Source organism: Thermobia domestica, chromosome 2, assembly GCF_964235325.1.
Source record: "Thermobia domestica chromosome 2, izTheDome1.hap1.1, whole genome shotgun sequence".
Lineage (NCBI taxonomy): Eukaryota > Metazoa > Arthropoda > Insecta > Zygentoma > Lepismatidae > Thermobia > Thermobia domestica.
The window spans coordinates 292,513,962-292,529,369 of NC_137455.1; the positions used below are offsets into that span (position 1 = coordinate 292,513,962).

The 15,408-nt window shown below is 37.2% G+C and overlaps 1 protein-coding gene and 1 non-coding gene across 2 annotated transcripts in view; one reads left to right on the forward strand and one right to left on the reverse strand.

Annotated features, from left to right (window-relative positions):
* The window catches only part of LOC145678579 (uridine phosphorylase 1), a 233,189-nt gene that overhangs the window by 44,618 nt on the left and 173,163 nt on the right, over positions 1-15,408 (forward strand). The gene's annotated exons all lie outside the window — the stretch shown is intronic.
* TRNAR-UCG (transfer RNA arginine (anticodon UCG)) lies at positions 6,512-6,586 on the reverse strand. The gene has a single exon. It is a non-coding gene; the product is annotated as a tRNA-Arg (tRNA).

Below are 15,408 nucleotides of genomic sequence, written 5' to 3' on the forward strand. Positions count from 1 at the left end.
GGTGCACAAATACTTCCTTTCGGAGTTATAGGCTGCCGAAATCATGAAAAATTGAACTTTAAAGGTCCATAAATCCAAAACTATGGTACCTACTAAAATTATGGTACGGGTCAAGACTTCTCTTAGGAACTAATATGTGCGCTATCCAAAATTCCATGTTTCAAAATCCTGTGATACTTCCGCAACAGCTTTTATATAGGGAGTTTGGCTACGGGCACATAATTTGAAGTACTCACCAACTACCTCTATAAAAAATTGTTGCGGAAGTACCGAATTACTCTGAAACATGGATATTTGGTTAGTGCACATACTAGTTTCTAAGTGAAGTCTTGACCTGACTACTGTAGGTCCCATAGTTTTGGAGCTTTGGACCTTTAAAGTTCAATTTTGCATGATTTCGGCAGCCTATAACTCCGAAAGGAAGCATTTGTGCACCCAAGTTGGTCCATACTTTTTGTCTTACCTTGGTGTCAAGAATTACCTTCTTAAAGTTGTCGGTGTTGTTTTGAAACACCCTGTATAACTTGTTTTGAATTAGATAAAATGACGGTTGCCAAAATAGTTGAGGGAAATATGCACTTTTTTCGGTATATTTTAACATTTTTCCTTTCCTTTTTACCCTGTAAACTCACCCTGAGAATACTAAACCTGCTTATAATACTTCTTTAGCATTTAAATAGTGTCATCTCTTTTCTATAACGCAGTCATTTCCAACCCATCAACATCTACTTAGAGTATTTCATTAGATGCAAGTATGGCTGAGCAATGTGTTGGTATGGGGATAGCAGAAAGAAAATGGGATTTCTTTGGTTTCAGTTACCACGTTAAAATCACAGGTACTCGAAAACTTCTCGAAACTAGTAACATGTAAATGTGAACCAGGAGGCTATTTAGGATGCAATTACCTAATAGCTTGAACTATTCTATTGTACCTTACCACTGTAAAGGATAAGGATTCCGAAACCCGATAGCTTTTATATCAATTGAAGGAGGAAACATGTTAGATGAGTTGAGGACCATCTACTCTATGGAAAAGAAAAGAAACGAAATCTGAGAAAATAGAGAACAAGAACGGATTTGACGAGAACAGTTTTAAACACTTAACAAAGATAGTGACTGAAGAAAAATTAACACCGGATTTGGAGAGGGAATAGCCGGTACATTCAGATGAAGACATTATGGTAAATCAGTTCGAGAAATCAGTCGCAAAGGATTATTCTGTAGTGTTCAAGACTGAGGGAATGAATGTCTGTCTACCTGATTCGGTCTTGATATATATAGCTCATCAAAGTTACTTGGGAATTGTTTTGAAGCATGTCTCCCTATATTCAAGTTGATTATAAGATTTAACAGTACATCATTATGTGTACTGCAAAGAAAAAAAGTTCTTTAAACTGAAGAGGCATTGGGGACTACGTACGAGCTCTTTATTTACTCAATTTAACTTTATTTGATGGCAGATAGGTAAAATGTGGGTACATAATTATACCAAACGTGCATGTATAAAGGAACGTTTAACATTTTATTTATTTATTTTTTTATTTATTTATTTTTTTATTTATTTATTTATTTACAAATACCAACTTGTAGCAAAAGGGAAAAAATGGCTTAAAATCTTGAATTTTTGTTTACTGTAGTTGAAATTTAACGCTCTACAAGAAAAAATTCAAGAATATATTTTTTGTGTTTCGCATGACTTTCACACAAATATTGAAAATTGTTGAAAAATCTCAAACTGAAAACTTTTTCTTAAATGGTGGGCATTGCCTACCATGGATATCAAATAGAACTTCAAAAATTGTTTCTAAGCCTAATCTGAACATGTGTACAAAAAAATCCGAATTAGTTCCACTGATCACTTCTTTTTTAATCTACTCGCAATTTGCCTGGATTATTTTTCAAAAAGGGCTCACTCAGGCTCACTATCTTGAACAATGCTTACGCTTACCAATCTCAGTGAGGCTCGCTCGAACTTGTGCATGTTAAGGACTCGGACTCCGATAGCCGGGCTCGCATGTTTGAACGTCTTTGATTTAAGAAAAACGTACAGGTTGTCCAAGAAGTGCCTGTACTCTTAGCTTTGAGTTGTCACAGAGCATAATGCCAACGCGAGCTCCTTCGTGGCTAAGCGGTTACGTACGCGCCTTTGGCGTGTTAGACCTGGGTTCGATTCTTGGCGGAAGCTTATGTGGTTCGTATTCCACGTTAATCAGTAGGTCCACGTCTATTATAGCCTCGCTGCTGAACGGGACGTTAAACTCAAAATCAACTCATAATGTCAACGCAATTTTGTTTACTTATTTAGTACATACTATACTCGAGTACTTATATGTACGAGCTATATACCCAGTGGATCTGTATTTGCTTCATCGTGCTGTACGCACAGATATATCCATCTCCATGTCCTTTACACGTTGCACAGCATCTAAAAAGCTATCGGTCGAAAGACTTTCTTCACATTTTCGTTCAATTCTTCGTCTGTCCAGTACCGACTACAGTGGACTCTTTTTAATTCGAAGTCCAAGGGGACACGAAAAAACTTCGAATTACCCAAAATTCGAATTATCCAACAACATTCATTTTCACATATATAACAACAAACAAACCAAAGTACTGTGCATCAAAAACATATTCATATGGTGTAGACTTTACCTTTAAAGCAGCTTATTATTTGCATGATCGAATACCGCAAACTAACAAACGGCATTGACTCCACATAATTCAAACTACGTGCACAATGGAAAATATATTTACGTACAACACTAGGACATACATTGAATAGCCCAAACAATTAAACACTAGTCACAATTTGAATATTCTGTTCTCACTTTTAAGAAGTCGTAAACCTCATTTGCTTAAATTTGATTGTTTTTGTACGGTCAATAAATCTTGAATTTCATGTATTGCGTGGAATACGATATTAATATCATTTGGTTGACTTTGTCAATAATTCATCTTAAATTTTCAACCAATTCTGAAACAAGATGAGATTGGCACACGTTCTCTATCTTTACTTCTTCCCCAACTCGCCTTCATGTTTATCATTACATAGCTTTTCTATTTATCTTTTGTATTACTCTTCCCTATGGCTGCATCTGGATAACTGAAAACACATTAAAACTGTATATCTCTGTTTACATCTGTCCAACATTAAAAATTTTCAACTGTATTTATTTCGAATTATCCAAAATATAGGTTCAAAAGTTCGATTTATCCACGATTTTTTACTATTGTTTTCAATACAGTTTTCAAGGGGAATGGACTTCTGTTCGAATTATCCAATATTTCGAATTATCCAAGTTCGTATTAACGAGACTCCACTGTATATGAGAGACTATATGACTTGACTATTCCCCACAATCAGCTGTCAGGAGGTCCGCGCTTCGTGACGAGATTTCAATAAGGATGGAAATGTTGAAGAGTCATGACCAATCCAGCAAACTGGAAATTGTTCACATCTGAAATACTCTGTTACCATGACGCAGGGATACGGAAAGTGTAACGTCGTTGGCTTCCCGCGAAAATTTGTAGTGACGTTTATGTGCAGTTGCCAGCGTGGTTACTCGTGGCTCGCTGAGCGCTGTAGGCGGTTGGTACTGATTGGCTATCCTCTTACTGTACCCCCAGTTACGACAGGTCCAAGCGCGGGAAGCGAACGAAGTTATACCTTCTGGACTATAATGCCACAACTAAAATTATAGTAAAATTGTTCTTTGTGATATTCAAATCTGGGTGTATTGGTACTTTTCGGACACCTTGTATGTATATATAACAACCCTCCCTACTGATCTAGTGCCTAGCGTGTCCACCGTTGGTGTATAGGGTCCCGATTTTGATTCCCGCTGGAGGAGCAGTAAATTTGAACGCATTACTTTGCTTCAAATCACATCTTAATCTATAGATCTACGTCATATATAACCTTACTGCTAAAAGTGGCACTAAACTTCAACAAAAAACAATAACAGCAATTATAGCAAAGTACACATTAGAAGCAAAAAAAGTAAGTCCGAATTAAAGTGTCAAACCAAAATATATACAAGAAAGATAATCTAGTTACTGAGTGCATCATTACATAAAAATTATTTTATATGTATATAAATAATGTTATAGCTCGGCATAATTTACTGTATTACTCGCGGAAGATAATGTCATAACTAGTTTTAAAAAATTTAAGCCTAGGAATGATAAACTTCACTGCTTACAAGTTATTTCTTTTGAACCTCTTGACATGAAATTAGGCCTTGGTTCGCAGAATACAGATGTCATTCACTTTAACAAATTTGATATGGGTGATCAGAACGAGGAAGGTGCGGAGAGCTTTCGTCGAAGAACTGGACACGCAGGCATGGAATTTCACAGACCGATATGGGACTTTTTGTTTGAAATAGCCTACACATAATATGGATACCACATTCATTGAGAAGAGTTTAATATGGATGACACAAAGAAGGAAGAGAGAAATTGTATAGAACGTGCGTTTGTAAACTACATCGTTCCGTAAGATTTTCGTAATCATGACAATTTGAGTAGGAAAATTTTTTATAACATCAAAGTTTATCACACAATTTGCATCCCTAATGGGAAAGGCAAAGTAATTTTACTTCCAAGAAGTTTTATTTATTTATTTTTTTCGAACCGTTGGTAATAAAAGCACAAAGTTTGAATTACAGTATATACGAGCTTTTTGAAAATGAAATTAAATTTTTGACTTTTACGTCCCACGGTTATGCCGGTTAGGCTAAAGGAGACGGTGATGATGAGTAGTGAATGAAATGGTGGACTGAAGAAAGTGGGAGAACCCCGAGAAAACCCACGCACACGGTGTTTGTCCACCACAAAGTTCACTTGGCGGGAGCAGGGTTTGAACCCGAGACCCCTACACCAGAGGTGAACGCTCTACCACTGAGCCACGAGCTTTTTGCTTAACAGGATTCGAATTTTGTATGTCTGGTTGCATGTATTTAGTATAAAGAACGCAGATAGATAGGCACACACGGAGAGAGAGAGGCTATGATATTGTATGCGGTAACACACGTGGCCGTGTGCTAGTATCTAATGTGAAGTACTGATGTAACAGCGAACCTTTCTAGTCCCTTCTCATCTTAAAGCAACACGTTACGTGTTACAATTTAGCTTTATAATCATTACAACTCCACTCTGTCTGTACAGGTGTCCGCTCACCATAAGCAAAATCTCAAGAACCCCTTGAAGGATGACCATCAATTTTGACCAGGACGTTGAGGGTTAAAAGTTACGACTTCAGTTTGTTGATAGAGGTGTGATCTATCTTTCTGATCCCAAGATGTGTATATGGAAACTCAAGAATCGATTCTCCATGTAATTCATATGGGAGTTTATCATCCTTATTTGATATACTACCTGCAATACTGTTGAGATTAGCAGGTTAGTACAATGCTCAGGATGCAAGATACTAATTTATCCGTGAAACACGACGGTAAAATGAAACTAAATGACTTTCTACTCTGCAAATCTAAAGTCTTAAATGTTTTATATTTTCAAATATTGATTCATCTTAAAGTATACTTCATTTAATTTGAAGTAAAATGCTATATTTAATGCTAGGCTTGGTAAAATTTAACTTGTTAAGGAGTTTGGTGTACTCCTTACAAAGTGTACACTGTGACACTGCTTCTTCTTCTTTATAAAAATGACAATTACGCATTTTACTTGTTTAAAATTAAAGCTTTTCTTACAAATTAAAAAGAGGCTTTTTTTAATTAGTTATTGTCAGTCGACATGCTTGATTATTAAGGTTTGTGATATTATTGTTATTTTTTTAATATGCAATTTCATTTCTATCCGAAGATGGGAGGGACATAGGAGGTAAGACCTTCTCTGGAGACATAAGTATTAATTTACTGATAGTATCATTGGGAGATGGGTATCAAGATTTATTTATTCATTGATATATTTATCTGGTTAGATATACAGAAGAAGGTGACTGATCATGGTATGTAATTTGTATGATGAAACGAAATGCAGTAACAGAACACAAGGGTATATGATGTTTGCGACGAGGGTGTTAATATTCTGCTCTGGGGCTACTCAGAGCGGATTCAAATACTTTGAGCTCTGTAAGTTAGGAAACAAAGGAGTTCATTGATGAAATTGTGTACGATGGATGAATGGATGATGATCATATATAGGACGATGGGGGTTATAATGAGCGATGGCCTGATCATGTTCATGAACAGCAGGAAGGTGATCTAACGGTGAATATGCGTAACGTTGTAGACCCAGATTTAGGATTTAGGATTTAGATTTCTGGGCTTTCGGCATCTAAGGCCATTTAGCCCGTCACGATTTGGCGTCCCTCGGCGAGCACACAATCCGGGGAAAGGGAAGGAAGAAAGGATTGGGGAGGGAAGGAGGCCTGGGACCTATAAGTTAGGTACCACCCCAGCATTTGCCTGGTGTGAATGAGGAAAACCCAGGAAACCGCATTCAGGGTGGCTGGCCTGAAAAAGCGTTTTACACTTTTTCGACCGAATGACCCCACCGGGAATCGAACCCGGGACCTCTCGCACCGAAGGCGAGAGCGTTAGCGACTACGCTACGCGGGGCCACATTGTAGACCCAGAGTCTGGTGTAAAAAGTTCATGGAGAATCGGATGAGCGTCTGCTATACGACGTTGAATGTAACGAGAGCAAAGACTGTACAAATGTGGTAAAAGTGTTTGGTATAGATGTACAACCGTAGATCTCTTGTGTTGGCGTCCGTGGTGGTAAAGAATAAGCAATGCGTAAAATATGATGTTCCAGGATTTGTAGTTTATCATTAAACGTCTGTGGAGATGAAAACCAGGCGACATGTCCATGCGTAAGAACAGGACGAACAAAAACTTTATATGTATTCTAAAACTTTGTTTTATATAGGTTGCCGGTAGAGCATTAATAAAAAGAGCGTTTGGAATTGACTTTTATTATAAAAATTTTACTATAAAAAGTATTTTATAAAAATACTATATACTTGGGGCGTTCAGAAATGATTGGCACTACAATTAATTTGTTTTCACAGGAACCATTTATTGAACAAACGATTACAGTTTATTTTAGAGGTATTCCCGGCAATGTCTATGCACCTTTGCCACCGTTCTGGAAGCTTCCTTATTTGTGTAGCAAACCATTCTTTGGGGGTATCTCTTTGCCACTGGCGGACAAATGCGTGGAGTTCATCATTTTGTTGAACTGCTTACCTCTCATGTCCTCTTTCATTGTGTCGAATAAAGCATAGTCACTAGGAGCCATATCCGGCGAATATGGAGGATGCGGCAGTACACTAAACACTAGTTCATGCACTGTGGCAATTGTCTGGCAACTGACATGTGGCCGTGCATTGTCGTGTTGGAGAAGAACGCCACGGCCCCATTTTCCTTATCGGCGTTGTTGAATGCGTCGGCGGAGTCTATGCAGTGAACTGCAGTAACTCTCACTGTCGATGGACGTATTGGGAGGGAGCCATTCCACCAGCAGTATCCTTTCCTGATCCCAGAAAACAGTCGCCATTTGTTTCCGCACGAATAGACCCATCCGTGCCTTCTTGGGACGAGGGCTTCCAGTATGCCTCCATTCCATGGACTGGCGTTTCTTTTCTGGAGTCTCGTATAGGAATTAAGTTTCGTCAACGGTGGCCAGACGCTCAAAAAAACTCGGTCGGATTTTCACTGTAATGTTGCATCAACTGCTAACAATTCTCCACACGCTTTTGTTTCTGTGCAACGGTGAGGTCATGAGGCACCCATTATGCACACATCTTGTGCAGCTTCAAATCCTCATGAATGATACTGTAGAGGGAACACCGTGATAGACCTGTTTCTTTCTCTAGTTCATCAAAGATTCTCCTGTGCTCCATTATCAAATCATTCACTTGCGCGGCATTGCTTGGTCTGCGTGCAGTTGCAGGACGCCCAGTGCTTTTGTTTCTTGCAGCACTGTCTTTGCCTTCTTTGAATTCGGATACCCAACGAAACACGGATCTGCGACTTGGTGCTGTGTTCCCACATACGGCTAATAATCTGTTGTGGATGTCTGAAGTATTCACTCCTTCCCTCCAGAGAAACCACACTGTCAACCGTTGCCCATGTGTATCTAATTCCATGCTGTCTTTTCGCTGTCCACCAGCGTCCTGGCAAGTTGGAACAACTGCTGCTACAATGTGCTACCTACGGAAAGAAACAAAACCATTTAGTGGGGTTTGATAGTACTACGTATAGTCTATCTTAATGCATACATCAACAAACATTTCAAACTGCTACTTGGCACCAGTTATAGGGGAGAGTGCCAATCATTATTGAACGAACTGAATAGATATATACATATTTTAAGTTTGCAGGGTTAGATGTAGGTAGTTTTTGATTCAAAGGTTGTAGACAGGATTTTTACAGAGCCCCGAAGTAGGCCAAGCAGAGTGGCGTTAGGGACTCAAAGCTTTGATGCAAGCAGTGGGCTGGTTAGGTGGCCACAGAGTCCCGAAGCAGGCTAAGCGGCTGTGGTTGGAATTTCTTATAAAGCTTCGAAGTAGGCTAGGCCAAGAGATAGGAAAAGCTAAGAGTTTCGTAGCAGACTAGAGGCTTGGGGTTAGGTTAGTGCTAATGTTTTGATGCAAACAATAGGAGGGGCACCATCCAGAGAACTGGTATAGGTTTGCCGTCATCCATCAGATTTATAGAGGTTTTCAGAAGGTGGTGGCGCTGCTGCTCCGTCGTTATTATTTGCTTCGTGGGAGGAGCCAGAAGTTTGTTGTTTACAGGTGATAGTGGAATTTTTGCAAAATCATGTGGTGGTGTTAGTAAACATTAGCGTAAAAAGTTGTTTATACACAATACCACGTGGGACATTACAGTATAAAGAATGAGTTCGGGTTAAGACCCCAACTAGTGTCTTTTAACTTCATAACAAGTTGATCCGATGACGAATATTAGCTTGTAAATTGAAGAGATGGGCATTCGAAGAGATGTTTATCGAGAATAATACCAAGGTACGTCACGCTGTTTTGTAATGGTAGAGGCGAACCTAGTGTGATATTTACGAAATTTTCTGTATAAGAAAGTTTTTTTTTTTTTCCTGTTTCTAGAAACTTCCTTCGGATTTAATCAATATTTAATAAGTATTTTCTAAAACCTGATTTTTTTTTTAAATTATGGCAATAAAAATCTATATAAAGAAATGTAAACAGAATAGACAAGAGAGTTTTTTTCTCTATGCTATTTTATATGGTCACATTCCCATTAGTGGTTATAAATGCTGCTTAACAGGAAATTAAATGGATACATTGGTCACTGCAAAAAGGAAGATACCAGACGAAAAAAAAAACATTGAACGTAGCTTTTTATCTACTCGTAAATAATGTTTCACATTGAAACCGCTGCAGGGATTCTAAGTTTGTTCATTACAAACCGTGACTGGATTCTCATTAAAAGAGCCTAAATTTTCTATGCTGTATGCAAAACGAGTCTTTGATGTTGTAAATGAATTGTATAATCTGTGCAAAACGAGTCTTTGATGTTGTGAATAATTTGTGCAATATAAGTAAAGGTAAACTCTTCATTTAAATTATACTTTACGCGTAGCCTTTCAAAGTTATAGAGTAGCGAAAAATCCCACACGAAAAACTTTATAGCTACGTTCAGCAATATTCTTCTCTCCTACATTTTTTTCTCTCCTACATTAGAGAGAGAGAGAGAGAGAGAGAGAGAGAGAGAGAGAGAGAGAGAACAACTTGAAATAATATTAATTAAAATTCCAGAATACTCATTCAAATCGCTGTCTGCTAATTGACACTGATGGAAGAAAAAAAACTAATACTTGGTTTGATTTGATCTTATGTACCTCGTACTGATGTAAACTGTGCCCTCATCAGAAATCACAATCGGTTGAAAACCTTCAGTCACCAAAGTAAGCCACATCAGGTTCTGGAATCACATTTTTTCCCCTGAAATATTGTAAAGAATTTCCTAAAGATGATATCAGTTTGACTAATTCCGCACGATATATATCTATTTCACGCTACAAGATTCTGTCCTCTTTCAGGGACTAATTCTGGTGGCTGGATGCAGGAATGAATTTCAAGGTAGACTCAGTCAATCTGCGAATATTATTATTATTATTATTATTATTATTATTATTATTATTATTATTATTATTATTATTATTATTATTATTATTAGATCTGGGTGAGTTTAGTAAGTTATTTGTGCCGAGGAAATAAAATCTTACTGTATCAATATTTTACAGCATAAGTCGATACAGACAGGGTTTTTTTTTTTTATTAGTGGTTTTGATCCAAAAACTAGTATGTGGGTCATTATACATATAGCCTCGTGTGAGACTGCTGCCTGTATTGGAAAATGTTCATAACACTAAAACCTAAACTATTGGGAGCACGATTGACTGATTGATTTATTTATCTAGAATTTCATGTTTCTTTCCAGTGCTGAGATTATGTGAAACAAAGCTCCTGTTTAAAATAGAACTCTAACCACTACTCGGTTATTTAATATCCAAGGTTTTGAAACCACGCACAAGAGAGCTCGAATACTGACCACGAAGCAACACTGTTAGTAGTACATTACTAGATTAGTCCGGACCAGATTAGGGCGGAATGTAGTATATTAAAAAAAAAGAAAGAAAAAAAGAAAAAGAAAAAGAAAAATATGAAATGTCTTTAATGAATAAAATATAGTTTTATTGAAATGGTGATCTGTGTTTATAGAAATGAAATGAAATGAAATCTTTGAGTTTTCGTCCCACGATTATGCCGGCTAGGGTAAAGGAGACGGTGATGATGAGAATTGAAATAAATGGTGGAATGAAGAAAGTGGGACGAAACGGAAGAACCTTGAGAAAACCCACACACACGGTATTTGTTCACCGAAAAGCTCACTTGGCACGAGTTGAGATCGAACTAGGGACCTCATGCACCAGAGGTGAACGCTCTACCACTGAGCCACCGCGGCCCTTTGTGTTTATAGAGAAATGGTACATGTTATATTTATATAATCTAATTAATATATAATACAATATTGACCTAGAACACGGAGCAGTTGTAAAGATGCAGACATCCAGACAGGAGTTTACTAGAAGTGCTTCAGCAGAGTTTGTTAACCTGGTTGGATTGGTAGGAATTATCATCCCTGATTTTAATTAATGTTCCTTTTCAGCATCGAGGCTTTGTGACACGTTAGAATAAAGATTAACGTCGGATTCAAAACGCATAAACATCCACCGGGAATTGAACTTGTGTATCGCACGCTGAACGTGAGCATGCTAACCATATATCCACACAAGAGCTCTTGAATTAGAATAAATGTCGGAAGCGATTTGAATTAAAAAAAAAAAAAATGAAAAATTACTTTTAACATTATACAAGTGTGTCCTTCAGGGTAAAGGAGATGGATGATAAATGAAAATGAACAATTATAGAAGAATTGGTGGAATAAAATGTAGAGGGAACAGAGAGTCATGGGAAAACCCAAAAACACGATGTTGTTCACCACAAACTCACATGGCCTGGGATAAAACCGGCGACCTCTAGGTCCAGAGGTTAGTTTACTATCACTGAACCACCGTGCTCCCCAACCTTATTGAAGATAGCCTATCAATAATGATCACGGCAACCCGCTTTAGGGGCATGGAATGAAATTAAATTCCCGCATAATTCATACATATGTAGCACTCTTCAATATTAGGCCTATACGTCGTCGTACAGTAGGACGTCGATAATCCGAACGTCAAAAATCCGAAACGTTGAAAATCCGAACGCGATCCCAAGAACCTTTTTATATTTTGTCTTAGCGCTAGCGATAAACAAACAATAGGGTTGGTTATCCGTCGGCATTGTGTGAAGTCGTCAGTATTTTTACAAAAGCTCATTCATATGTAATTGTTTGTCGTAGCTACATATTTTAATTTTTATTTTCCCTAAGCCCTATGCAAGTTAAGTTTTAAGTGTGAGTTACAAGAACAGTGTAATTTAGTACACGAGCAGGTTTTTCAGAAACATTAAATGTAACCTTAGTACGGTATTGTAGTTACTGTATGTACCGTATAAGAACTATATCGATAAAAGAGCATACCGTACAGTATAGTTAAGCCTAAATGGCATTTTCTTAGTCATTTTTGAAAATCCGAAGAATTTGAAAATCCGAACCACATGGAGGAGTTTGGTTTGTGTGGCGAGATATTTTCTCAATTATAATAATTATTATTTAAACCGGAAGTAGTAGTAGATTTCTACCACTTCCGGTTTCAGTAGAGAGATTAGAGAGCAGGAACAATATATTCTTGGGACACTTAATTGATTGCAGGAAACAGATTCTAGGTATACATTAACTGCGATCAACATTAACTGCGATCTGATGCATCAAGTGGTTCATGAGATTTTTTGTCTTCTGGACACTAACAGAGTATATATATATATATATATATATATATATATATATATATATATATATATATATATATATATATATATATATATATAACTTCTTGTCTTCCAGACGGACTAACACACGGACAGAGTAAATATATAAAGGAGTTTTCGTAAACCAAACTCCTTAAAAAGTAAAATTGGTAAACTGAAAATGAACAATAACAACAACCATTTCGTTCATGTTTATGTTGTTTCTTATCATCATCAAGTATTCTGTGGTCAGTGGAATCATTTACCTGCAATTGAAAATCTTTCATACAATACGGTACAGCAACTACCGAGCGAACCTCTTCATCTTCAAGAAAGAACTGACCATTACCAGTGGTAATTTGATTTCAGCGGATGGCCCGGAGGGAAATTCTTCCTATCCCCGAGGACCTATCCCCGACTGTGGTCAATATCGATTATCGGTATTTTCCCAGTTTCACTTTTCATTCCCCGGAGAGAAATCTTCTGAAATCACTTTTCATTAATTCAACTTTTCTACCCTTCTCTTATTTTCCTTCCACCATAAATCTTCTGTAATGTCATTCAGAATAAAATTTAAACTTTCGTAGCCACTTTCTTTTTATTATATTCTTGTTCTTTTCTCCACAATTTTTTTTGAAGTACTTTCTCTCTCTTCTTGTATTACCTTGATGCTAATTTTGTACATTCTTGTCCACACCCACAATTCGAAAGCCTCTAATATTTCTTGTCACTCTTTGATAATGTCTATGTGTTTGCTTCGCATATTACATTACTCCAGTCGAAACATTTGATAAAACTTTTCGTAATTTCGACTAGTGCGCGCAACTTTGGTGCATTGGATCCGGAATTCAATTCTCAGTGGAAAGAACTTGAACGCATTACTGTAGTTCTGATTCTACATTGAACCGTAGATCAATGTCTTATATAGCCCTGGCACTGAAACGGGACGCTAAATTCCAATGAATAAATAAATAAATAAATAAATAAATAAATAAATAAATAAATAAACACTTTTGGTAACTTTTCATTTTGCTATCCACAAAACAGTTTCTTCGCATTTTACAACATTTTTCTGTTTATATTAATTATTATTTTTACTTATTTATTCAGTACAAAATAACCTACTGAATTTCATAATGTTAAAGAAAGCTGACCCTTCTTGTTGTTTCCAAAACATTCAGATTGATCGTTAACGTAAGCCCGCGCGAAGTTCAGCTCGTACAGAGTCCATAAGCAGAAGTAACAGGTGTAGCAATTTCATTAAGAAACTAATAAAACATGTTGCGCACATCGTAAAACACTTTATATGTGGTCCATGTGAACTGCAGATTTACGTGGTAGAGTTACGAACGTCTGTGTTTACATGGTACGTGCAGTATTACAGTTGGCCTAGAAATTACTCTCCTTTATTTACTGTGCCAATAACTTTGGAATGGACATAGTTTGGAGTCAGAGTGCACTTTGTTGTGATTAAAAGGAGAAAACACATTGCTTTTCTCATAAATATAGACCATGCTGTGGAAAAAGGAATGATGAATCGATGTGCATCAACTGACATACTTTTAGAAATCTTTTAATTATTACTCGGCTCAGTGGTTCCTGGTTCGATCCCAGCCTGTTATACGTGAACTTTGTGGTGGACTAACACCATGTGTGTGGGTTTTCTCGGGGTTCTCCCACTTTCTTCATACCACCATTTTCATAATCCATTTCATTATCACCGTTTCCCTTAACATTGGTGCATAAACGTGGGACGTTAAGCTAAAAACAATAATTGTTAGGAGAGAATGGGGAAATGGCGGTCACCTAAGCAAAAATCGTTGTAATCTAACTCGTAAAGGACGAAAAGTTTCCGCGTTAAGTCGATCCTATAGGTAATTCTGTCTAGTTTATTGTGACCAATTTCAAAATACATCTCTTATTTCGTTGCCAAGCTAAAAGCGAAAATATGAGCATACTCAATTGACCGTTATTTTCCACACGGTTGGGTAATGGCAGTCAGGGATTTCCTCATGCTTTACATATGAGAAAAAACTTCAACACCATTAAGATTTCAAATTTATTCATTAACTTTAGAATAGTCGGGTATCTACAGGGACAGATAATATACCGCAGTTTCATGTAAAGAAGATTTAAAGAACCACTTATTCATTGAAGTTACATATATATCTTTCGTCAACATCTTAATATATTTTAAATGTAAATCTATTGGTATTGGCCAAAAATCATCAAATGAATATATACGTCTGGATCCAATGGAAGTTCCTTGTTCAACTTCATCATCTCTGGCCGCTGAGTTAGATTACACTTGATGAGCTTTGTTTGGGGAGGGGGTTGACAGTCAAGACTTATTTATTATCGTTTATTTTAATGTCGGGGAGCCCTGGTCACTGGCTGCCATTACCCCATCCGTTTGACCGGGGCTACCCAAAAAGCATGTTTTGAGTGTAACACGGTCAACACCAACATATAAACAAATGAATGCCTTATTTTATAGATTGCTTTAGAACTATATAAGCATAGTGTCTACCTAAAAAGCACTTAATAAAAATATCAAATGGAATCATACTTTCAGTGTCGAGTATTTTGTCTAATATTACATTAAATGCAGCAAAAAAAAAAAAAAAAAAAATACCTATCACTCCTACAATGGCGTCGCTCTCAAAATTACTTTATCTGACAGCTGCTAGTAAAGCGTCATCATCTGCTTCTATTTACAAGTTTTTCACGCTATATCAAAAATGAAATAAAATCTTTGAGTTTTACGTCCCGCTGTTATGCCGGTTAGGCTAAAGGAGACGGTAATTATGAGAAATGAATGAAATGATGGAATGAATAAAGTGGGAAGAAACGGGAGAACCCCAAGAAAACCCACGAGCACGGTGTTTGTCCACCACAAAATCCACACGGCGCGAGCTGGGATCGAACCAGGGCTCCAAGCACGTTATATCAAACTGACCGGGGCTACTCCTCTTTCCCCTAAGCCA